General features: G+C 43.4%; 1 protein-coding gene across 1 annotated transcript in view; it reads right to left on the bottom strand.

Annotated features, from left to right (window-relative positions):
• The window catches only part of COL8A2 (collagen type VIII alpha 2 chain), a 62,075-nt gene extending 46,009 nt beyond the window's left edge, over positions 1–16,066 (bottom strand). The window contains exon 1 of the mRNA XM_070949877.1: positions 16,015–16,066. The gene's annotated coding sequence lies outside the window, so the exon portion shown is untranslated. The remainder of the gene's footprint in view (positions 1–16,014) is intronic.
• Between the last annotated feature and the right edge of the window lie 8,575 nt (positions 16,067–24,641).

The following is a 24,641-nucleotide window of genomic DNA, read 5'->3' as shown; positions in this document are numbered from 1 at the left end:
TTTTGAGTAGTTTGGAGAACCAGCAAATACCACCTCTGTCTGGCCCCAGAGTGGGGTAGGAATGGGGATTTTGCAGTATCCTTCCCCTGGAGTGGGGTGGGAATGGAGATTTTGCAGTATCCTTCCCCTGGAGTGGGGAGGGAATGGAGATTTTGCAGTATCCTTCCCCTGGAGTGGGGAGGGAATGGAGATTTTGCAGTATCCTTCCCCTGGAGTGGGGTGGGAATGGAGATTTTGCAATATCCTTTTCCTGCCATGCCCACCAAGCCACACCCACAGAAGCGATAGTAAAAAAATTTGAATTCCACCACTGTACATATAGAGATATAGAGATATAGATATAGATATAGATATAGATATAGATATAGATATAGATATAGATATAGATATAGATATAGATATCCATATCCATATCCATACACACACACACCCAGGACAAAACCAGAAATTGACTTTATACAACTTCTATGTCAATCAATTTCAAATGTGTTTAATTAATTTACAGCCCAGGGAGTTAGCAATTTCCTCCTGTATTCTGGACAATTTCTGGAAATAAGATTTGACATGGCTCTTTCAAGAGCTACTTCCAATACTCGTGAGGTCAACACAGGTTTGGAGTCCTAATCTGTAGATGCCCAACCTCTCCTTTGATCAACTCAACTCAGATGACATTTCCCTAGTAAGTACGATAGCCGGGCAACGAAGATTTACAAGTCCAAGATTTTGCATTTCCTCAAATGTAGCTTTTATTCTGCCAGTTGAATTCCCCTCCTCTTCTCATATTAAAAGCAACTGTGTTTTCTTCGTTGATGATATTAAACTATTCAACATCACCGACAATGCAACTACCCTTCAAAAAGACCTTGACTATGTGTCAGATTGGTCTAACAAGTGGCAACTTCAAATCTCAATCAACAAATGCTCTGTCTTGCACATTGGCAAAAAAAAAATCAAAACATAAAATACAAATTAGATGGAGATGACCTTGTAGATGACCCTCACTCTGTCAAGGACCTTGGAGTACTTATTTCTAAAGATCTAAGTGCCTGAGCCCACTGTAACAACATTGCCAAAAAGGGTTAAAAGTTGTTAACCTAATCTTGCGTAGCTTCTTTTTTGGTAATGTCGTATTACTAACTAGAGCATACAAAACATTTCCTAGACCAATTCTTGAATACAGCTCATCTGTCTGGAACCCGCACTGCATATTGGACATAAATACAATCGAGAGTCCAGAGATATTTTACGAGAAGAGTCCTCCATTCTCACAACACCAAGTCCCTTTCCCTCGCTTCTCTATCCTCAGGCATACAGGATATTTACACAACTCAAGCTCCCTCGAATTATAACACTAATCCCCCCCCCGACGATTCTCAGTGGACAAAGAAATTGAAGGAAATTTCATGATCACTTTGGATTTCCCCCCCCCCCGGAAAAATAGCTTGGAAGAGTTTTTATTTTTGCCTTAATCGAGGCACAAAGAAACTCACCTTCCTAAACCAGAGGTCTTTAAACTTGGCAGCTGTAAGACTTGTGGACTTCAACTTCCAGAATTGAAGTCCACAAGTCTTAAAGCTGCCAAGTTTGGGGACCCCTGTCCTAAACAATTCTGAGGCTCGTCTTTCACTCACCTCCCTGTCTTGGAAATGCTTGTTTCTTCAAGTTCAGTGTGTCTTCCACTTCTCTTTCCGAAACTCCTGAGCTGAAACAGCCTGAACACTCTCATTGTGTTTTGCCAAAGTGTGACGTACACACCCACTTACATATGCCCTCTAAATATCCACGGGACCCATCCCAAGACAAAGGGGTCAATCTATTCCTTTCATGAGGTTCTCTAAGTAAGCAAATGAGGGCAGCATTAACCACACACTTCACCTTTTTCGTTTCGCCATGCAGACTGCGGCAGATTCACAATTTTTCGTCTCATCCTGAAACGACTTTCCTTCACGTGCTTTGCATGCCGAGCCAGCCAGAACCGTTCACTCGACTGGAGCGAGGAACGGCAGTTGGAAAACTATGAATGAAATGTCTAATCTCTGAACACTCGATTTTCTTGCCAGTACACAAAAACTGAGTTGTAAACTTTTTAATCCTAGTCAAAGAGCTGTATACAGAAGTGCAGAAAAGCCAAAACGGGATACTAGCCACAGAAAGAAGTCACTGTTTTCAATCATGTTTTTTTTTTATTAAAGGAAGGAGCAAGCTTCTAGTCCTCATGGGGGCAGAAAGATCCCTCAATGATTGTGGCAACAGCTGGTAGAATAGGTAAGGCATTGCAAATTCATATTTAACCAAGCATTTATCTTGGATAAAATTCTCCAGTTATAAAGACATTATTTTTCCAAGTCAAGCTTCTGAAAGGAGACAGGGATTGCATTGCAGAGTACTGAATAAACTAGTACAAACTTGATTTAATTCCATAGCAGTAGTGAAATCCTCCGTGGATCGCTACCTGTTCGCTGCATGGTGCGCACCAGACGTGCATTATGTGCGCATATGCGCACTGCATGCCAGACGCACGCAGGATTTCCTGCTTTCTAGTGAATATAAATCGCATGGCACATCTGATCATTGGAAATACCACTTTGGACGAACCGGTAGCTTTTTTTTACTACCAGTTCACCGAACCGGTAGATTTTATCATTACCAGTTTGCCTGAACCGGTGCGAACTGGTAGGATTTCACCACTGTTCCATAGGTATTCACATTCAACTGTTCATTCAATAGTATTCATATTAAATGCAATTCACTTATCCACTCTCCAATCAGGAATTCAATCATCCTCCCCCCATACCTGCCAATGAAAACTACAATTTTGTAAATAAATTCTTGGAGATCTCAGGGGTCTGGGCCAAGATTTTGGGGAACTACATGCCATTCCAGAACAGGGTGCTTAGAAGGGGAAGGTATTTGATCCCACTGGGGAAAATATAGAATCCTACAATCAGGTCAGTATCTTATATAAATGTATATTCAGCACATTTCAATATGCTGAATATTCAACCGGCCCATATCTACATCTGTTTGCAGGGTCCCATGGTCCCATGATTATGATTTACAAATTTTTTGGGGGAAAACCAGCACTTACTTACTTACTCCCCAGGGGGAGGGCCTTCTCTGTTGGAGCCCCAGCCCTGTGGAATGAACTGCCCCTGGAAATACGTAAGATCTCCGACCTCCGGGTGTTTCGCTGCGCACTGAAGACCCTGTTGTTCCGCCAGGCCGGACTATCAACATAATAGTTTTAAATTGGGGTATTTAAATTTTTTAGGGTTTTAAATCTGAGCCAATTTATTTAATTATTTTAAATTTTAAATTGCTGTTTGTCTGTGTTTTTAAATAGGCTGTACACCGCCCTGAGTCCTTCGGGAGAAGGGCGGTATAGAAATAAAAAATTATTATTATTATTATTATTATTACTTTCCAGTTTCCAGCAAAAAACACCCCATAGCAAACAATGGGTTCCCTTAATGTCCACAGCGTTTGCTTCAGTGATGGGTTGCCCCCAGTTCGTACCGGTTCTATAGAACCTGTAGTAAAACCAGCGGGAGGCTCCACCCACCGACCCTGATGACATCAAAATGATTCTGCACATGTGCAGAAGCTTCTGCGCTTGTGCAGAAGAGCGCATGCGTGCACGCGTGGCCCCATTGTGAACCGGTAGTAAAGGTAAGTAGAACCCACCCCCAGTTTGCTTGCCCATAGCATTCACTTAATGAGCACTGCAAAAAGGTCATAAAATCAGTCATGTGTTGACCGGATTACCGACCATGACAACTTACAATCATAATTGTCTGCTTAATTATGGTCATAAATTGAGGACTGCCTGTAACAGGGGTGGGTTCTAAAATTTTTTACTACTGGTTCTGTGGGCGTGGCTTATTTTGTGGCCGTGGCTTGATGGTCATGTGACAATTCTTTAGGATTTAGCAGAGGTACTGGTCTACCAGGCTTTTAACTGCTTGCAAAGTGTACCGATCAGCCCATTTATTTCTGCAGGCCTGATCTACTCATGTATTTTTGCAGGCACTGATCTACTCATGTATTTTTGCAGGCACTGGTCTACTCATTTGTTTTCTTTTAACACTGATCAGCTGTAGGGCGGCCCTTTGAAGCCCTGCAGCAAGAGTTTAAACAGTTTTTTTCCCTCTAGCCATCAGCTGGGACTCAGGAGGCAGCAATAGATTGGGGGTGGGGCCAAATAAAAGGTAAGAATAATGCCGGCGTATGGGGGGTGGGGGGAGAGAACTGGTTCAGTGACATCATATCATCACCGCTACCAGCTCAGCAGAACCGGGCCGAACCGGGAGGAACCCACCACTGGCCTGTAAGCTTTCTAGGAGATTCTTCCAGGAATCATGATTGACTAGTGGCTAAGACACTGAGCTTGTTGATCAGAAAAGTCGGCAGTTCAGTGGTTTGAATCCCTAGTACAGGTCTCCTGCATGAGGAGGGCGTTGGACTAGATGACCTCCAAGGTCCCTTCCAGATCTTGTTACTTTTACTGTTACTGCTTCTGCCTCTACTGCAGTTTGCACGAGGGGTCTATCATGGGGCCTGGACCTGACTTCCACACACACACACACACACACAAACAATAACACTTTGAAGGGAAAGGAAAAATGGACAAAATACAGAGCAGGAGAAGCCAGCAGGAGGAGTGATTTAGCTATTGCTACAACATGTCACAGGCTGCCATCTCTCTGCCTTATGCCTGGCCTAGGAGAGAAGATGTCCTCGACTTACGACCACAATTGAGTGCAGGATTTATGTTGCTAAATGAGGCATTGGTTAAGTAAGCTTTTGCTCCATTTTACGACGTTTCTTGCCACGTTTGTTAAGTGAATCACTGCAGCTGTTTAATTAGTAGTACCATTATTAAACGAATCTGGGTTCCCCATCGACTTTGCTTGTCAGAAGGTCGCAAAAGGGGATGACAGGACCCCGGGACACTGCAACCGTCATAAGTATGAACCAGTTGTCAAGCATCTGAATGTAAATCATGTGACCATGGGGATAAGGCAACGGTCATAAGTGCGAAAAATGGTCATCGGTCACTTTTTCTTTCAGCGCTGTTGTAACTTCGAATGGTCACTAAAGGAACCATTGTAAGTCGAGGACTACCTGTACACTCAAAGTACCCTTTTGCTAGCGGTCTTTAAAGCATAGGCTGGCCGGTAATCGGTCAGAGATGCTCCGTTGTTGCACTGACTGGACTAAATGACCTCTAAGACCCCTCCCTCCAACTCTATGACTCTACAGGAGGCAGTAGTAGCAGTCATTTGGGATTGTTGTTTGTGTATGTGTGAACTTGGATCCACTGTGGGTCATTTTTCTTGACCTGTGGGGTTCAAGGGATGCCTGCATCAGGCAAGAGAGGCAGGCTGGCCTTCAGCACCTTGGAGAGCTCCAAATAGAACAAAACTTCCAATGCAACTATCGTATTTTTCGGAGTATAAGGCGCACCAGAGTATAAGACGCAGCTTAGTATTTGGGGAGGAAAATAAGAAAAAAGCGGATTGGCAGGTGGATTGGCCTCCCGGAATACCCCCAATCAGCTGTTCCCAGAGGTGAATTTTAGCAACAGGTTCCTTGGTTGTGAGCTCTGTGCCTTGCTTTTTTTTTCTGCCTCTGAAACTCCTGAAACTCCCGTTTCAAAAAAAAAAAACCTTTTCCTGCCTCTGAAAGCCTCCAAAACAGAACTTCAGAAAAAAAGCCTCGGAAGCTCTGTTTGGGGGCTTTTTTTCTGAAGCTTCTTTTCTGATGCTTTTTTCAGCCTCTGAAACCTCCGTTTGAGAAGCTGGGCGGGGCTACATTCGGAGTATAAGACACACCCAGATTTTCACCCTCTTTTTTGGGGGAAAAAGGTGTGTCTTATACCCTGAAAAATACGGTACTCATGAAGCCATCAGAGACACAAAATAGAAAAAAAAAATCTGCCTACCAGGTATTCATCTGGCTAGGATCCTTCATCTGGTCAGCTTCAGCACACTAGTTTGCTGGTTTTTTATCCGCTGCTTGGGGATAAAAAACAGCTTCTAAGGCACAGCTGAGAGGAAGCAGCAATGAGAAAAGCAGGCAAAGTGGGGGGGGGGAGATCGCTTCACTTGGCTAGCGCCTAGTTAGGGCTGACAAAAACCCTAACCTTTACCTTTTACCTTAAATTAAAAATAAGTCAACAGATGCTATTTTGTTCCAGTCATATATTCAGGCACCATATGGTTTTAACAGGCTAGGTTAAAACCCAAGTGGCAAAATCTCATTTCTTAACATAATTTTATTATAATTCAACAACATGAATAAAAAATTAGCAAGAAAAGAAAGTAGAAAAGAAAGAATGAGACAAAAAGCAAGATAAAAGTGTAAAGAAAAGAAGAATGGAAAAACTAAAGAAATAAAGGAAAAGAATGGCTTCCAATTTTCTTCGGTTAATGGCTATAGATAAAAAATACAACCAACTCTTACTCCAAAATTAATCATAGTCTCCCTTACCTTTCTAATCCCATATAATTCTAATCATCAAATCCCAGAATCAAAATTTCATTTCTCTCAGGATCTCGCAAAAAGTTCAAAAATGGCTTCCATGTAGAAATAAAATAAAATCAACCTCTTTAATCAAAGCTGCCAATCTTGTCATCTGGGCCAAATGGCATGATCTGACAATGCTTTGTCCTACTCCTGGAGGGAAGTGGTGGCATCAGTGGTGAAATGTAAAATTTGTTACTACTGGTTCTGTGGGCGTGGCTTGGTGGTGGGGGTGTAATGTGACTGGGTGGGCGTGGCCAACTTTTTTTTTTTTTTTTTTTTTACTTTTAAAAGCATTTTTTCTACAACCTCTTCGGCCAAAAAAATGCTTTAAAAATGCTTTAAAAAGGCTCTAACGATCCCAGCTGAGCCGCACGATCATCAGAGGCTCTTTTTTTTACTTTTAAAAGCCTTTTTTTTTTAACAACTGAAGAGGTTTTAGAAAAAAGGCTTTTAAAATTAAAAAAAAAAAAAGCCTCTGATGATAACACGGCTCAGCTGGGCACGGGGGGAGGCAGGAATTTTTGCTACCGGTTCTCCGAACTACCCACCACCTACCGGATTGGGCTATCCGGCCTGAACCGGGAACATTTCACCCCTGGGTGGCATGGAGAGACACCAAACACAACAAGATCATATTACAGGTCTCTTTTCATTAAGAAGGGAAGGGAAGGAGCTTTGTGTCACTTGACTGTTTCTTCCCATCATTAACTACGCATGACTATTCTTCATGTCTTCATCACTGTCAAGGTAACAAAAAGCCCTTGTTTCGTATAATTTCTCCTGCTCTTATTTTGATCCCTGCTACTGTCTTGTGATGTCATTCTTAAGCTGAGAAAGAAGAATCTGACTGAGAGCCAGTTAGTTTTCTTCATGGTTGAGCATGAAAGCACGGAACTCTGATCTATCCATGACCTTGTACCTGGATAATTGCACTCACCTGAAACCATTTGCCCTGGAGGAAGGTGCTCCAAACCACAGTTCTCAAGGCTCAGAACAAAGAAGGACGCCAACCAGCAATTCTATCTTGAGCTTAGCCTGATTAAAAACTGGATGGGTTCCAAGCTTGCGAGATGCACAAGGAGCATTGCTACTTCCACCACTTAGCAACATGGCAAACCCCTGCGATGGCTCTTTCAAGTTGATCAATCGAGCTAGATACAAGTTTGGTTGAATAGGGGACTCGTCAAACAGTCTCATTGTTGGAGGTGGAATTTATCTGGGACACCTGATGGAAGATTCAAAGATGGAATCACAGAAGTTGGAAGAGACTCTAGAGCAGGGGTGTCAAACTGGATTTCTTCGAGGGCCGAATCAGCATTGTAGTTCTCGTCCATGGGCCGACTTGGGGTGGGTGGGTTTGGAGACAGGATGGACGCCTCCTGCAGCATCCTGCCAGCCAAAATGGGGCACAGGGGGCCCTCATGCAGCTCCACTCACACACACCATTTTCAGCCTGGACGGCTTGCTGCAGCACCCTGTTGGTCAAAATGGGGCTCACATGCCTCCTATGCCCCGTTTTCAGCCTGTATGGCCTCCTGCAGCACCCTTCCAACCCAAATGGGGCACAGGGGGGCCTCACGGGGGTCCCCCATGCCCCGTTTCCAGCCTGGATGGAGCCTCCTGTAGTACTCTGCCAGCCAAAATGGGGCACGGGAGGGCCTCATGCGCCCCCCACGCCCTGTTTGGCTTCCAGAGGCACTGATTCAAAGTTTGTCGAAGTTGTGCCACTAAAACCAGTGAGATCTGTTAGACTCAGAAGTCCTGTTGATTTCAATGGGGCAAATCTATTTCCAGGGCTATCCTAAACCCAGTCAAGTCTGCTTCCAACCCCTGACTTTAGAAAGCAAACAGCAAGCTATTAAGCTGCTCAGCCGTGCTGAAGCGCTTAGTGCAGCTTCTATAACAAGAGGCGACCCCCATCCAAAGAGCTATGTCTTCCGTGCAAAAAATGACAAATAGGCAGCTTTAGGTAATTGCCTTGGTAGTTTCCTAGAGACCTTTGTGTGGCATGGATGTAGGTCAGAAAGGTGGAGGAGCAGGTGACCTTTGATAGGTGGATAAGGGAGGCGAGTCATCTCCTTGGAAAATCTCATGACTTTGTGACTTCATCCCTGCAGGCTTAAGTGTCAGTTGCTGTCAGTTATCAGTCATCAGAGTGAAGATGCCTTCCTAGAGGTAAGCTGTTTTCCAGTAGGGCTCCTGGATTCTGGGGAAGCTCCCCTCTTTTTGTAGCCAACTCTTAATAGCAATACCACTTAGACTTATATATCGCTTTACAGTGCTTTTATGGCCCTCTCTTGCAGTTCACAGAGTCAGCCTATTGCCCTCCCCCCCCCCAATCTGGCTCCTCATTTTACCCACCTCGGAAGGATGAAAGGCTGAGTCAACCTTGAGCCTGGTGAGATCTGAACTGCTGAACTGCAGCTGGCAGTCAGCTGAAGTCGCCTGCAGTACTGCACTCTAACCACTGCGCCATCTCGGCTCTTTTACGAGGGGTAAGTGAGGGTTTGAGTTTGGGTTAGGTTTAGGGTGGGGGTGAGGGTGAGGGTGAAGGGTTGGGGACAGGCTGAGTGGGAGGGGGAGGTTGAGAGGGTCAAGACAGTGGGAGTGGGACAGGGAAGGGAATGGGCATGGGGAATGGGAGGAAGAGAAGAAAAGGTAAAAAGAGGAGGGAGAGGGGAGGGGCAAGGAAGATACTTGTTGGATATTATACAAAGACAAACTTTTCTGCCATGATGGTTCAGATCGACATCTTTACCGTGTGCACACTATATCTGAAGGTCCTCTGGAAGGCTTACCAAGATAACTATTTGGAGCATGGGTCTCCCTGGATCAGCTAGGAAGAACATCAGTTCACTGTGCTCTTCCAGCACTTAATATACCTGCCACACTCACCAGAAGGAGAACCCTGTTCATTTTACATTCCTGGAGCTGTGAAAAATGATCTCGTCAGGGTGCCAAGTAACACCCCCCCCCAACGAAAGAAGACTCTGAGGCTAGAAGTTCCTCAAAGTTCCATTTTATTAGAAATGTCATATTGGCACCATCTGGGAAAACCCGAATCTGAAAGCTTCCAGGTTTTCCCCACCCAAAGAAAAGTTCACGTCCCTGCCCGACACCCACAAGTCCATCATATGGTCCAATCAAAGCACCGTCCCAACTGGAGATGCCTCCTAGTCACACCACTCCAGATGCAGAGCAGAATGTCCTTGACTATCAAAGAAAAGAATGTTGTTATGGCTAGATATCTCTCCAACGCCATACAATCCCCCCTTCCCAGTTTCCCACAGCACTAAATGTGGCAGCCCTGAAGAGCCAAAGCAGGGGTCTCCAATCTTGGCAACTTGTGGGCTTCAACTCCCAGAATTCCTCAGCCAGCAAAGCTGGGAGTTGAAGTCCACAAATCTTAAAGCTGCCAAGATTGGAGACCCCGATCCAAAGTAAAAGATGGCTTCCAGGACTGATACTCCTTCAATTATCTTCTCCTCAAAAGGGGGACACCATTTATTCAGCCCCGGGAAGTTAAGTCACTGAAGAGTAGAAGAGAAGTTGCTTTCTCAGGTGTTCAGGAGGGCCTCCATAGCATTTCTTCCTCCTATTTTTCTCCATCACAATAATCCCCTGAGGAAATGTTGGCTGAGAAAAAAGTTTGGCTCAAAATCACCCCGGGAGCTCCCATGGCTGGGAGGCAGGGAGGGAGACTGGAATCTGGGTCTCTCTGCTCCTAATCCAGCCACATCATCACTCTGCCACAATGACTGCTGTTATTGTTTATTATTTAGTGTATGATGAGACAGAAGAGAAGAAAACACACACATACACACACACACACACACACACACACACAATCCATGTCATTATATACAAAACTCCTACAGGGCTACGGCAGTGGCCTGTCACAATAGTTCCCAGTGTGCCTAGCATTCCTTAAACTGCAGGATCCAATCTGGGTCATTTACCGGAACCAGAAGTTTAGTCTTTTGAGCTTTCAGACTCGTGCTGGAGCCCATCCTCGGAGAACTTCTCTCTAACAGACATACTCTGCTAGAGAGAGATTCCCTGAGGATGGACGCCAGCACAAGTTCGAGAGCTGCGAAGACTAAACCTCTAGTCCTGGCAGGGGTGGGCTTCAAAAATTTTAGCAAGGGGTTCTCTGCCTGGTTGCTGGGTGGGCGTGGCCATGGTGGGCATGGCCTAGTCGGCCTCCTGGCCCATGTGGGGGGGGGCATTTTTGCCCTCCCCGGGCTCCGGAGGCTTTCCTTGAGCCTCCAGGAGGGCGAAAATGGCCTCCCCAGGCTCCAGAGGCCCTTCCCGAACTTCCAGCAGGCCCGTTTTTCGTCCTCTCCGAGCCTCCGCATGCACCCTGCACTGACCTGCATTGAAAACGGGCCGTGTGGGGACTCTTGGGGAGGGGAGGGGCTGGATGGGCGGGGCCAGCCAGGAGTGGGATTTGGGGGTTCTCCGAATTGCACAGAATCTTAGCTAGAGGTTCTCCCAAACCCCAGAGGACCCCCAGCAGCCCACCCCTGAGTCCCGGTGACCGATCCAGATTGGATCCTGCAACATTATCCTGAGACACGTATATTCAAATTCCTTAAACTACATATGATCCTTGGGTAGTGTTAAATAGGTGACAATTATCAGATGTAGTCATATTGCCCTCTTGGACTTCATGGCCATAACAAACAGAAGTATATAAATGATTGCTGTAGCTGCCATGGAGAACCTCCCATATTCCTGAAGGAGCTGCTATGCTGGGTATAGAATAATAATAATAAAGACTAATAAGGACGGACTAGAAAGGTCGCTTCCTAACTCTTCTAGTTCCCCAGGTTGTTTTCTACATCACTATCTATCTCCGTCTTTTCTTGGGCAAGCAGAACATCTCTCAAGAAATGACAAACTCATTTTTATTTTCTTGCAATGACTATGGCCGTGATGGTGAACCTATGGCACGTGTACCACAGGTGGAACGCAGAGCCATATCGGTGGGCGCACGAGCGTTGCCCTAGCTCAGCTACAGCGTGCATGTGCGCGTCCGCCAGCTGATTTTCGCGCCTTCCGGGCCCACTGGAAGTCGGGAAACGGGCTGTTTCTGGCCTCCAGAGGGCCTCCGGCGCGGTGGGAAAGGCTGTTTTCGTCCTCCCCAGGCTCCAAGAAAGCCTCTGGAGCCTGGGGACGGCGAAAAATGGGCCTACCAGGCTCATCATGCCATCGCGTGCCAAAAGCGGGGGAAGCATGGGAGGTCGCACGCACATACACCGGAAGGTGAGGTGCATTAAATTATGGGTGTGGGCATGCACACGCACGATCCCCCCGTGCTCCCCCACTCTTGGCACACGACAGCAAAAAGGTCAGCCATCACTGGACTATGTGGTCCATGCAGGTTACAGAGATGCCCTTGAAATAAAGACGGATCTGGGAAATGAATGCTATGCTTTGCCATATGCTGGATTTCCACTGATTCCGACACTTTTATTTATTTATTTATTTTATTTTATTTAGCTTATATGCCGCCCTATCTCCAACGGACTCAGGGCGGCTCACAACAATAAAATCCACAATAACCACAATATAAAGTTAAAAATACCTAATTAAACCAGATAAAAGTTAAAAACCCATATAAAACCCCATCAGTCCAGGCCGGGGGACTTGAATAACCACGTTTTTAATTCACGGTGGAAGGTGCGAAGGTCAGGGGCCAACCGGAGCCCCAAAGGGAGTTGATTCCAGAGGGTGGGCGCGCCCACAGAGAAGGCTCTACCCCTGGGGGTCGCCAACCCAAAATAAAACCATAGCAATCCATTTCTGTACTGGTGCTTAACCCAGTTGTATGGATGTAGACATTCACAGTCCAAGTGAGAGGACCTTTAACCTGCATGGTTGAGATCCGTGAAGAATCAAACCCAGCTTCATACAGAGTCAGATCAATGGGTCAAACCACCAAGCTCCATGATGGCAAACCTATGGCATGCGTGCCACAGGTGGCACACGAAGCCATATCGGTGGGCACGTGAGCTCAGCTCCGGCGGGCATGCACGTGCCAGCCAGCTGATTTTCAGGCCTTCTGGGCCCACCAGAACTAGGAAAACAGGCTTTTTCCAGCCCCCGGAGGGCCTCCGGGCAGGTGGGGAAGGACATTTTTGCCCTGCCCAGGCTCCTAGAGAGGCTCTGGAGCCTGGGGAGAGCAAAAAACGGGGCCTACCAGGCCCACCGTGCCATTGCGTGCCAGAAGCAGGGTGAGCATGAGAGGGGGCACACGTGCATGTGTGGGGGACAGGGTCCATATAAGTATATGTGTGGGCACTCGCGCGCGACCCCTCCCCCCGTGATCCCCCGCTTTTGGCACGCGATGGCAAAAAGCTTAGCCATCACTGACCTAGCTTAATCTCTCTACTTCGATAAATGGTATTTTTATAAAATCAAGCCTGGACTTCTTGTAAATCAAAGAAATGTGTAACCCTCCATGTAAAGCATCTTCCTGATAAATACCAGCTAAGCAAGTGGCTTTACCTGAAGTCTTGGTACAGCAAGACCACGCGCAAATGTTTCGCAGAGACTCGAAGCTGAGTTTCACAGCATCTCTAAGGCTCTTTCTGGAAGCCTGTTAATGGTCATGAGACCAAGGCCACAGAGTCATCGTCCTAGAAGGGAGCAAGAGAGGCATCACATGGCAGACCTGAGTGAATTCCGAGTCTCTGTGAGACTTTTACAGGAGGTTAAAATGAGGGGTTAGGCCCCATTGCACTGCAATCACAGGAGAAATTTCTTAAGGACACCTTCCAATTTTTTCTTGAGGCCATGCAGAGTAAGATAATGAAAACATCCCTTATACTATTCCACGTGCACTCAAATTTATTCCAAAGGACCAAGGATGCTGCCCAGGGGTGAAATCCAGCAGGTTCTGACAGGTTCTGGAGAACCGGTAGCGGAAATTTTGAGTAGTTTGGAGATCTGCAAATACCACCTCTGGCTGGCCCCAGAGTGGGGAGGGAATGGGGATTTTGCAATATCCTTCCCCTGGAGTGGGGTGGGAATGGGAATTTTGCAGTATCCTTCCCCTGGAGTGGGGTGGGAATGGGGATTTTGCAGTATCCTTCCCCTGGAGTGGGGTGGGAATGGGGATTTTGCAGTATCCTTCCCCTGGAGTAGGGTGGGAATGGGGATTTTGCAATATCCTTCCCCTGGAGTGGGGTGGGAATGGGGATTTTGCAGTATCCTTCCCCTGGAGTGGGGTGGGAATGGGGATTTTGCAGTATCCTTCCCCTGGAGTAGGGTGGGAATGGGGATTTTGCAATATCCTTCCCCTGGAGTGGGGTGGGAATGGAGATTTTGCACTATCCTTCCCTTGCCATGCCCACCAATCCACACCACGCCCACCAAGCCACGTCCACAGAACCAGTGGTAAAAAAAAATGTATTTCACCACTGATGCTGCCTCTACTTTATCCCAAGAAAGCAGCCCAAATATAAATATACCTCATTCAGAAAAATCCACTGAGCTCCATGCCAGAGAGAAAGTCTCAACGAATAGTTTGGACTACAACTGCCATTACCTTTGGCAGTTGCCATGCAGACTGGAGTTGATCAAATCTAAAGCCCAAAACATCTGATGAGCACCATGTTACCAGCTATAGCCTTTGTAGAATAGAATAGAATTCTTTATTGGCCAAGCGTGATCGGACACACGAGGAATTTGTCTCCGGTGCAGAAGCTCTCAGTGTACATATAAACAGCAAGTAACAGTTCATAGTTCATAACCAAGGTGGCCATCATTAATCGTAAGTTACAAACAACAATTGATAAGTCATAAGAAACCAATAGGGCAGGAGTCTGCAACCTTAAATACTCAAAGAGCCATTTGGACCCATTTTCCACAGAAAAGAAAACACCGGGAGCCACAAAAGCTAGGTGGGCGTGGCCAACTCGATGTCACTCACTTCTACCAGTCACATGACCCCCTAGCCATGCCTACCCAGCCGGTCATTAGGGCAGAGAACCAGTTGTTAAAAAACAGGAACCACAAAATCCTTTTGACATATCTCTCTTTCCCCTCCCTCCCTCCCTCTCTCTCTGCATCTCTCTGTGTGTGTGTGTCTCTCTCTCTCTCCCTCTCTCTGTATCTCGCTGTGACTGCCCTGGCCACTTCTCCATACCCTGCCGTCACCCTTTCCTTCTCAGGCCAGGCGAGGAGTGATTGGGAGGGGAGGGCGGTAGGGGCGGAGCCAGCCAGTGGTGGGATCACCTGACAGGGAGCCACAGCAGAGAGTCCAAAGAGCCACATGCGGCTCCGGAGCCTCAGGTTGCTGACCCCTGCAATAGGGGAAGATGGTAGGAAAGATGAGATGATGAGAAAAGATGAGAAATGAGACGGTACTGTGGTAATTCAATGTTCCGTAGAGTGATGGCACGAGGGGGAATAAAACTGTCAGGACTCCAAGTACTACACCCATAGCAAACAGAACTCCGAGGCAAGCAGTTCCCTCAAAAAACAAGTTTATTGGATATATCATATTGGCACAGGCTGGTGAAAATCGACTCTAAAGGTTCCCGCGGTTTTCACCTAATTAAAAGAAAATATTTTTCCCCTTTTTCCAGTCACATGGTCCAATCAAGGTGCTGTCCAATTGCTTGGAAACTTCACTCCTCCTCTCTTCAACCACCTGTGGGAATGTCCTTGGTTCACAGGGGAAACTATTTTGTTTTGGCTACAAAATCTCCATCCCCCCCTCCTTATCCCTCAGCACCATTGTCAATCAATGGAAAGATAATTTAATCAAAGATGTAATGCAATAAGTTTTATGAAGGATTTGCTATTAGAATAGCAGTTACAGTAGAAAGAAGAAAAGTGAAACACGTAGAAAAAATGAGATATATAAAAATTATCCCCATAGAAAAAACGAGATATACAAAAATTATCACCATGTCAGTTGGGTAACTTTTAGCATGAATTACAGGCTTACAACATCTTCCCATGGAGTGAACCAAGTCTTTTAGTTCTGCAGCTGTTATAATGTGAAACCAAGATTGAATGATTGTTTCTATTAACTGGGTTTTATTAATGGGTCGCTTCTGACTAACAAGTTTCTTTAGTCGGCTCCATAGATTTTCAGTTGGGTTATGGTCTGGGCTATTCCCAGGCCATTCCAGCAGTGGAATAGGATTCTCTTAGAACTCCCCCCCAAAAAAGTGGTGTTGTTAGCCATCAAACCTCAAAAACACACTTTTCCCAAAAGGTTTCCACAATTTTGGCCACCATTGTAGATAAATGACTTCTTTTTCACCAAATCTTACTGCCCAATGTATGAATTTGTTGCTTTGGAAGACTCAAAAGTATCTGACACTATCTGATGGCTTTGAATCTCTTAAAAGAGATTCTCTTAATCGGGTGAACTTCCTGTTATTGTCTGGCAGCTGTGAAAACAACTTGTAACGGACACTGGTTGTAGTGTCAGCAAACTCACAGGAGTACAGCAAACCTACTTACTTGTTACTTGAAACACTCAGCAGTTCTGATTTGAGGAGCAGAAGCAGAGGAGACACAACCAGAGGCACACCGGTCCTTAGTCTAATTTCCTGCTGTTCTTTGCAACCAAATTGACTCAGACATTTTCTGGCAGGCTGTGTGAAAATGAAAGAAAGGAGAGAGAAATGGAGACATCAAATAAGTGTAAAGTGGCTAGAATTTGAGCAAGCGGGGCAATAAAGGAGAATATTTGCAGCTCAGGAGTTGAACTGTGGGGTCCTTGGTGCTCTCTGAGCTTGGCTGTTTTCTTGCAGATGTTTCATGACCCAATTAGGTAACATCATCAGTTCTGGTGCTGCTACAGTCCTCCTTCTCCTCTTCTCCTTCTCCACCACTCCACAAACTCCATTCCCTTCTAGCACTGATGATGTTACCTAGTTTGAATAATAAAATGTCTGCAAGAAAACAACCAAGCTCAGAACGCACCAAGGATACCTCAAATGTGACAGTAAATAAGAGGTTCTTGTAGTAGACAGAGCAAATGGCCTTGAAGGACAGAAGGAAGAAGCACTACCAAGGCAATGGTCAAATAAGAGGGGCCTGAGCCAGGGTCAAGGAAGTAACATGAATGAATGTCTCAGACAAGCCCTTCCCTTGATCACAGACGATAAAAGGGAAGGCGTAAGAAGTACATTCAGATATGAAACTACAGGTAGTCCTCAACTGACAACAGTCCACTTAGTGACTGTTCAAAGTTACAGCACCACTGGGAAAAGTGACTTACAACCATTTTTCACACTTATGAAGCATCCCCATGATCACGTGATCAAAATTTGGGCACTTGGCACCTGGTTCATACTTACGACCGCTGCTGTGTCCCAAGATCACGTGATCCCCTTTTGCAACCTTTTGTTGAGCAAAGTCGACGGTGAAGCCAGATTCACTTAACAACCGTGTTACTAACTTATCAGCTGCAGTGATTCACTTAACAACTATGGCAAGAAAAGATCGTAAAATGGGGCAAAACTCACTTAACCAATGTCTCACTTAACAAAAGAAAATTTTGGGCTCAATTGGGTCCATAAATTGAGGACTACCTGTATATGTTACTATAGATATAGGTAAGGAGATATGAGAAGTGTTTCCCACCTTAGTTTTCCAGAGACTAAAAAGAAAGGAGGGGAAAATACGCTCAGGCTTGCAAGATTGATGCAAGATAGTCCAGACAAGAAGTACAACCAACTATACTATCTTTATTGTAAGGTTACATTAACAGACTCTTGCAAATCTGAAAGTATTTCTCCTTTCCTTTTACACTCTAGAAAACTAGGGAGGGTCCCATCCAAAATGCATCCTTGTGCTGCCCCACCCCCCCTACTTCTGTGATATCTTTTGCACGAAGATTGCCTAGTTTTCCTCCTGTCTCTCAAGGTCCTTCCCACATACCATTATACACCATCACTTGTGATGAAGTGGGAAGCCTCTCCAGATAAAGAAGCAAGGAAGACACATCATGGGAATCAGCATGGGAGAAGATTTCCAAAATGGTCTAGTCTAGAGCAGGGTTTCCAACCTTGGCAATTTTAAGCTTGGAGGATTTCAACTCCCAGAATTCCCCAGCCAGCAAAGCAAAGCTGGCTGGGGAATTCTGGGAGTTGAAGTCCTCCAGGTTTAAGGTTGACAAAGTTGGAGACCCCTACTCTAGCGGTGTCTACCCCGAGACCCCAGGGCTAAATGGGGCCCTCACAAGTCTCAGCTGCAGCTTCCAGGTTCCTCTCAAGGATCTACCAAATACTAATTATGAATAGGCCAGCATTCACACAACATTCAAAGACATTGTATTAATTAAAAGGTAAAGGTTCCCCTCGCACATATGTGCTAGTTGTTCCCGACTCTAGGGAGCGGTGCTCATCTCTATTTCAAAGCCAAAGAACTAGCTCTGTCCGAAGACATCTCTGTGGTTATATGGCCGGCATGACTAAACACCAAAGGCGCACGGAATGCTGTTACCTTCCCATCAAAGATGGTCCCTATTTTTCTACTTGCATTTTTTTATGTGCTTTCGAACTGCTAGGTTGACAGAAGCTGGGACAAGTAACGGGAGCTCACCCCATTATGTGGCATTAGGGATTCGAACCATTGAATTGCCAACCTTTCGATCAACAAGCTCAGCGTCTTAGCCACTGAGCCACCGCGTCCCTATTGTATTAATTATACATAATTATATCCGCCACGATTACAATTAATTCACATTTATATTTGATTGAAATTAAGTGAAGTTACATTCCCTCCTCATCTTGTCACTTTTTGGACAATTTCAATAGTATGAGAAAACTACTAAAAATTTGCTGGAACAACTGAAACAGTCTGTTCTTTCTTGCTTGCTATAAATTCTGTTGGGTGGACCAGCAACAATTCTGAAATTATCCAGAAATTATCCAGAAAGCTATAAATTCTGTTGGGTGGACCAGCAACAATTCTGAAATTATCCAGAAAGCTATTGTACATTATTACCATTACAATCACTTCCTAGCAATAGCATCCATCATTTTCATGAACACAGCAGTTTTCTCTAACCAACAGATTGCACTTGAACTAAAGCTCCCATGATTCCCAGCCAGAAAAAAAATTAGCCCACATTTGCCAGCAGTCATAGCAGGAGTGAAATCCAGCAGGTTCTGACAGGTTCTGGAGAACCGGTAGCGGAAATTTTGAGTATTTCGGAGAATTGGCAAATACCACCTCTGGGAGTGGGATGGGAATGGGGATTTTGCAGTATCCTTCCCCTGGAGTGGGGTGGGAATGGAGATTTTGCAGTATCCTTCCCCTGCCATGCCCACCAAGCCACATCACACCCACCAAGCCAGGCTCACAGAACCGGTAGTAAAAAAATTGAATTTCACCACTGAGTCATAGTACTGACCGACCAACATCTGAAGGATACCAGATGCTTTTGTTATTGACATGAAGATCTAAACTAGAGTCACTTTGGATAGTGAGATGAGAAGCATATACATTTAAAAAACAAAGAAATATCTCAATTTCCATATCAATTGTATCACAAATGTCCAAAGAGAAGGCACAAGATACTCCTTGCTCTCTTAGTGATTCTGGAAACCATCTCAATTTTGAAAAATTCCTTTTCTCCCCTCTTTCCGTTGCTCGTGGCATTTTCAAAGACGAACTCTCAGCAATGTTTAAGTCAAAACTTTCCAGAAAATGCCACAGAACATTAAAGTTTCTGTGGTTTTGGCCGGTACCCCACAGAGTAACTAGGCAACAGTCTTACAAGACCAAACCCAGCGTATTCCTGTGAAAGGGGAATGTGCTTGTTGCAATATTTTCAGGATCAGACTCAATAAAGATAATAAGAATTAGAGATTTAAATATATTTCTCTTTAATAATAATAGGCATTCTATATTCGCTGAATATTCAAGATAGAAGCAAAGAAAATGGTGAGGGTGGCTCCTTATATATACAAGGGGTGGAGCCAGGAATGGGAGTGGTAAATTATGAATACATTAAAATCCAAAGAATAAGTTAACCCCTGATGTCCCATATATACATTATTTACACAATAGAGAATAAGGCATTTACATCTGACAAATCCCCCTCTAAATGCCGGTTCGCTATACAACACCAATTACATTCAGATTCAGGACAATATAATACATACAATTTAGAAGTTAAATATTTGTGCTGTTTAGAAGGTAAAGGCTTCGTTAATATGTCAGCTAATTGTTCAGAAGTATCACAATGTATTGCTTTGATGAATCCATCTTGAGATAATTGTCTCACGTGCTTAAATTTTATATCAATATGCCTGGACCTTTGTCCAATGGCATCGGATCTGGATATTTCAATGGCTGCTTTATTATCTTCATGCACAACAAAAGGTAATGCAGGTTTTTTCCAAACATCTGAGATCAAGTCATTGAACCATACAAGGTTATTTGCAGCTTTGGATAAACAAACATATTCCGCTTCTGTGGTTGAAGTGGCTACCAGTTCTTGTTTACCAGTGTACCAGTAAACTGGACAATCATTCAATAGAAAAATATAACCAGAAGTACTCTTTCTGCATGATGTATCACCAGCCCAATCTGCATCCGCATAACAGGTAATTTTTGGTTCTTTGTCATTATTAGGTTCTAATACTAAACAAAAATCTAATGTACTTTTCAAATATCTTAGAATTCTTTTGACAGCTTCCCAATGATACATGGTTGGTTTGCTAACATATCTTGACAATAAATTGAGAGGTAATGCAATATCTGGTCTGGTCCAATTAGATATATAAAGGAGTGAGCCTATAACTGATCTGTAAAATGTATTATCTTTAAATTCAGGGGAAGACTCATCAGTGTTTCTAAGGAAATCAGTTTGCATAGGAGTGTCACAGGTTTTGGCATTGTTTAAATTACATTTGTTTAGAAGTTCAATGATCTTATCTTTCTGAGTAAGTTTGAATCCCCTTCTAGTTTTGTTAATTTGTACACCAAGGTATTTATTCACTTTACCTAGAGATTTCAACGAGAAATGTTCGTTTAACTTATTTACAAAGATTTCTCTGCTCTCTTTGTGTTTTCCTATATATAAAATATCATCCACATAAATTAATACAAATTCAACGTGATCATCACTCTTTTTTACAAAGAAACAGTTATCAGCAGTGGTAGCGTTGAAATCCATGGTCTTTAGTACTTTTACCAAGCAATCGTACCATCTCTTGCCAGATTGCTTTAATCCGTATAGACTCTTGTTTAATAACCAAATTTCATTCTTATTAGTGTATTGACTATGTGGTGCTCTTACATATATTTCCTTATCTAGTTTTGCGTGTAAATACGCAGTCTGTATGTCATATTGAAATACGTCCAGATTGAGTGCAGATGCTACTACTAGAGCTGTTTTAACACTCTCTGTCCTCACCGTGGGGGAGTATGTGTCAGTATAATCTTCTGGATATTTTTGTGCATAACCTTGTGCAACTAGTCTAGCCTTGTATAAAGTATTGCCTCCTTCTAGGTTCTTAATTTTATAAATCCACCTGGTACCTATAATTGTTTTATCCTTAGGTGCGATCGTAGGAGTGAATACATTTAATCCTTGCAAACTTTCCATCTCTTTTTTCATAGCTAGTTCCCATTTTTCTCTTTCTTCACGAGGGAGTTTTAATACTTCCTCATATGTATTAGGTGTTATTTGTTCTCCATTCATATGCATTATGTAATCTTTGTATTTACTTGGTATTTGATTTCTATTGTTTCTAATAGCTCTTTCAGGTTTGCTATGGTTGTCGTGCAAATATCTAGCTTCCTTTTTTGTTAATGTGTCTGTCTTTATTTTATGCTGACTATTTGTCCAAGTTTTGGTTTTGTTCTTATTTTTGTTAATGTTTTGATTTTCTATTGTCCCTTCCTCGCAAGATATCGCATCTTTGCATTTATTTGGAAATATTTCATTAAGGTGCAGTTTAGACCAATTGGCCTGCTCATGAAACACAGCTGTTCTGGAGACTATAAATTTGTTATTATTATCAATGAATCTGTACCCTTTGGTTCCAGTTTCATATCCCATAAATCTTAATCTTCTGGATACGTTTTCTCCCTTTCTCCTCAACTGCTTAGGTATGTGCACATCTGCAGTGACTCCAAATATGTGCATGTGTGCTAATTTAGGTTTCCTATTGTACATCACCTCATACGGTGTCTTATTCACAATACTGGACCAGGTTCTATTTTGAGTGTAATTTGAATAATGTAGGGCTTCTGACCAGAATTGTTTGCCTAAACCAGCATCCTCTAATGTGCATCTAATCATGGTTTGTAGTGTGGAATTCTTTCTCTCTGCAATCCCGTTTTGAAACGCAGAAAATGGATTGGACGTGAAATGTAGCATTCCCCTATCCTTTAACCATTGGGAGAATTCTTTAGACATGAATTCACATCCCCTGTCTGTCATAATTTGTTTTATTCTGATATTATGTTGTGTTTCTATGCGTTTGTAGAATTCCTTAAATTTCTGAAAGGTTTCATCCTTGTGCTTTAATGTGTAAACAAAACCATAGCGACTATAATCATCCACTATTGTTAGAAAGTAACGTTTTCTATAGGTAATTGATGGAGTTAATGGACCAACTAAATCCATATGTACTAAGTCAAAAATATTGTTAGTTGATCTGTTAGATTTTTTTGGTCTGGGACTGGTTTTTAGTTTGGTGGATTTACATACTGAGCATTCCAAATAATTTTCACAATTTTTTATTTTGACACCTTCTGCGTGTTCAGTCATTTTTTGAACTACAGGAAAGCTTGCATGTCCTAACTTCCTATGTAAGATGTGAGCACACTCATCATGAATTGGTTTACCTATTTTTGGTTTCTTCTCATTGTGTGTATTTTTGTGATCATGAGGTATTTTACATTCATCATTGTCACTGTTACTAACATTTTCATCATCTGCTTCAATACAATCTTCCATATTTGAATCAATGTTATGTAACCATCTTTCTTTCGTTATCAGATAGGGTAGACCTCCTTTTATCATCACAGTGCCTATATTTGTTTTGTCCTTCTCTAAAGTTGCTTTCCCCTTTGAGAAAACTATATTGATGTCAGAATCTCTGCTTAGTTTTATAGCACTTAGTATGTTATGAGGTATTTCTGGGATTAATAATACCCCCTCTATTTTACCTAAACCAGGCAAGGTCACATTTCCTCTGCCTAATACTTGAACCTTTTCTTGATTAGCTACCTTTATCACAAACTTATCTTCTGTAAATGAAGATAATATACTTTTGTTGTTAGTGGTGTGATTGGTTGCACCAGAATCAATAAGCCAATTATTGTTCTCATTTTGTTGTGTTTTGGTGTTTTCTTGTTTGTTTAGTCCATTTAGTGACCCAGATTTTCTCTCTTTTGAATTTTCTCTACCCCCTCTACTTTCTCTGTAATTTGGTGGGCTTCTATATTTGTGTCTATCTGTGGAAGACTGTCTATAATTGTATTTGCTCCTATATTCTGGCCTATGTCTCTCCCTTGAGACTTTGGGACAGTCTCTTCTACTGTGTTCCCTGGACCCACAATTGTGGCATCTAAAGGCTTCATTATATTTTTCTTGGAAAGCTACTTTCCTAAAAGATTTGTGTTCTGTTTGATTACTGGAACGATTTTTTCTTGAATTGTCTTCTGCTATCAATTTGTTAGATAGACTTTCTATGGTTAAATATCCTAAATTAATAGTATCTAAGTGTGACATAAAGCTATCCCATGATGGATCAAGTGAATTGATAATAACACTTTTCATTGTTTGATCTGAAATCACTTCCCCCCTCAATTGCAGCTCAGCTCTTATTTTGTTTAGAGATATCAAATGCTCACTTATAGAAACCCCTGGTTTCACTCTAGAAGAAAAGAAATCCTTAGACATTCTTGTAGTTGTAGCTACGCTATCGCTGTGAAATAGATTAAACATGCATTGAATTATTTCTGACACAGTTAGGTTTGATTTGATGCTATGATACATTGCAGGAGATACGCTAGATATTATTATGAAAAATGCTCTATGATGTAAACAATCTATTTTTAAAGTCCAAGGTCTTCTTGGAGGACTAGTTATAAAGAATAGTAAATTTTCTTTCATAAAGACAACCTGAAGCTGTTGATACCACTCTTGTAAATTAATGCCATCAATTCTAAGTTTTGGGAAGTCACTGGGTAAGTTCCCCACATTATTTTGTCCATTACTTACAACCTGAGGCAGTCCGTGGTCTCGCAAGTGCAGGAAATTACAGAATGGCATGGGGATGCTCGCAACGAGTCTGCGCGGTTCTCTGGCCAGTTCAAGTCTTTCGGGGCCGTCTACGTAGCTTTGCACATGCGCGTTGCTCATTTCTTCCTTGGCGTCGTCGTGGAAGGTTCTCTCCATTTCAGCTCTCTCGTTCCGCTCCTCTTCAGATGAGTCGGTCTCTGGTTCGGTTTTAGGGGTTCTGGTGGTGGCGACAGCTCTTCTCTTTCTTTCGTGTGCGTTGGCACTTGATCCGGTCTGCGGTGTAGGACGGAATCGGCATGGCTCTCTGGGCTCAGGTGTCGTCGCCTTCGAAGTCAGGATGGGAGCGTGCAGGTCTCGAGTTGTCGGTTTGATCTCTTGCTTCTTCGTTGGTGCCTTGGAAATTTTCAATCTTGGCCCAAAAGCAGCAAAAAGCGTTTTCATTGCTGACTTTACTTGAGACTTTGTTAAATCGTCTTCACTTTCTGATTCTGGTTCTTCTGAAGAGTTTGAGTCTTCTTTTTCACTTTCGTCGTCTGATAGCGTTTTTCGCGCCAGAAATTTTGAACTGAGCGTTTTGATTGGCTCTGCTCCATTCTCTTTTGAAGTTCGTTGAAACCAAGATGGCTGCCATTCAAAATTTCGCGCGGGATCACATCTTTTCTTTTTTACAACGACTTTCTCAGTATTCATTTCACTCACAGTTTTTTGATCTTTGGGTTTTTCTTTAACGACGTTTTTCTCTCTCGCTGCTCCGTTGTTCTTCAGCATTTCTTGGAGGTTCGCGATGAGGCTTTCATCGTTCTTCTGGCTTTTTAGTATCTTCAATATCTCTGACCTGAGTTCGTTATTTTCTATTTCGGTTTCTTCCTGGTCA

Source organism: Pituophis catenifer, unplaced genomic scaffold (assembly GCF_029215685.1).
Source record: "Pituophis catenifer annectens isolate HBS135680 unplaced genomic scaffold, rPitCat1.0.hap2 SCAF_9, whole genome shotgun sequence".
Classification (NCBI taxonomy): domain Eukaryota; kingdom Metazoa; phylum Chordata; class Lepidosauria; order Squamata; family Colubridae; genus Pituophis; species Pituophis catenifer.
This window is presented reverse-complemented; position numbering and strand designations above follow the sequence as displayed.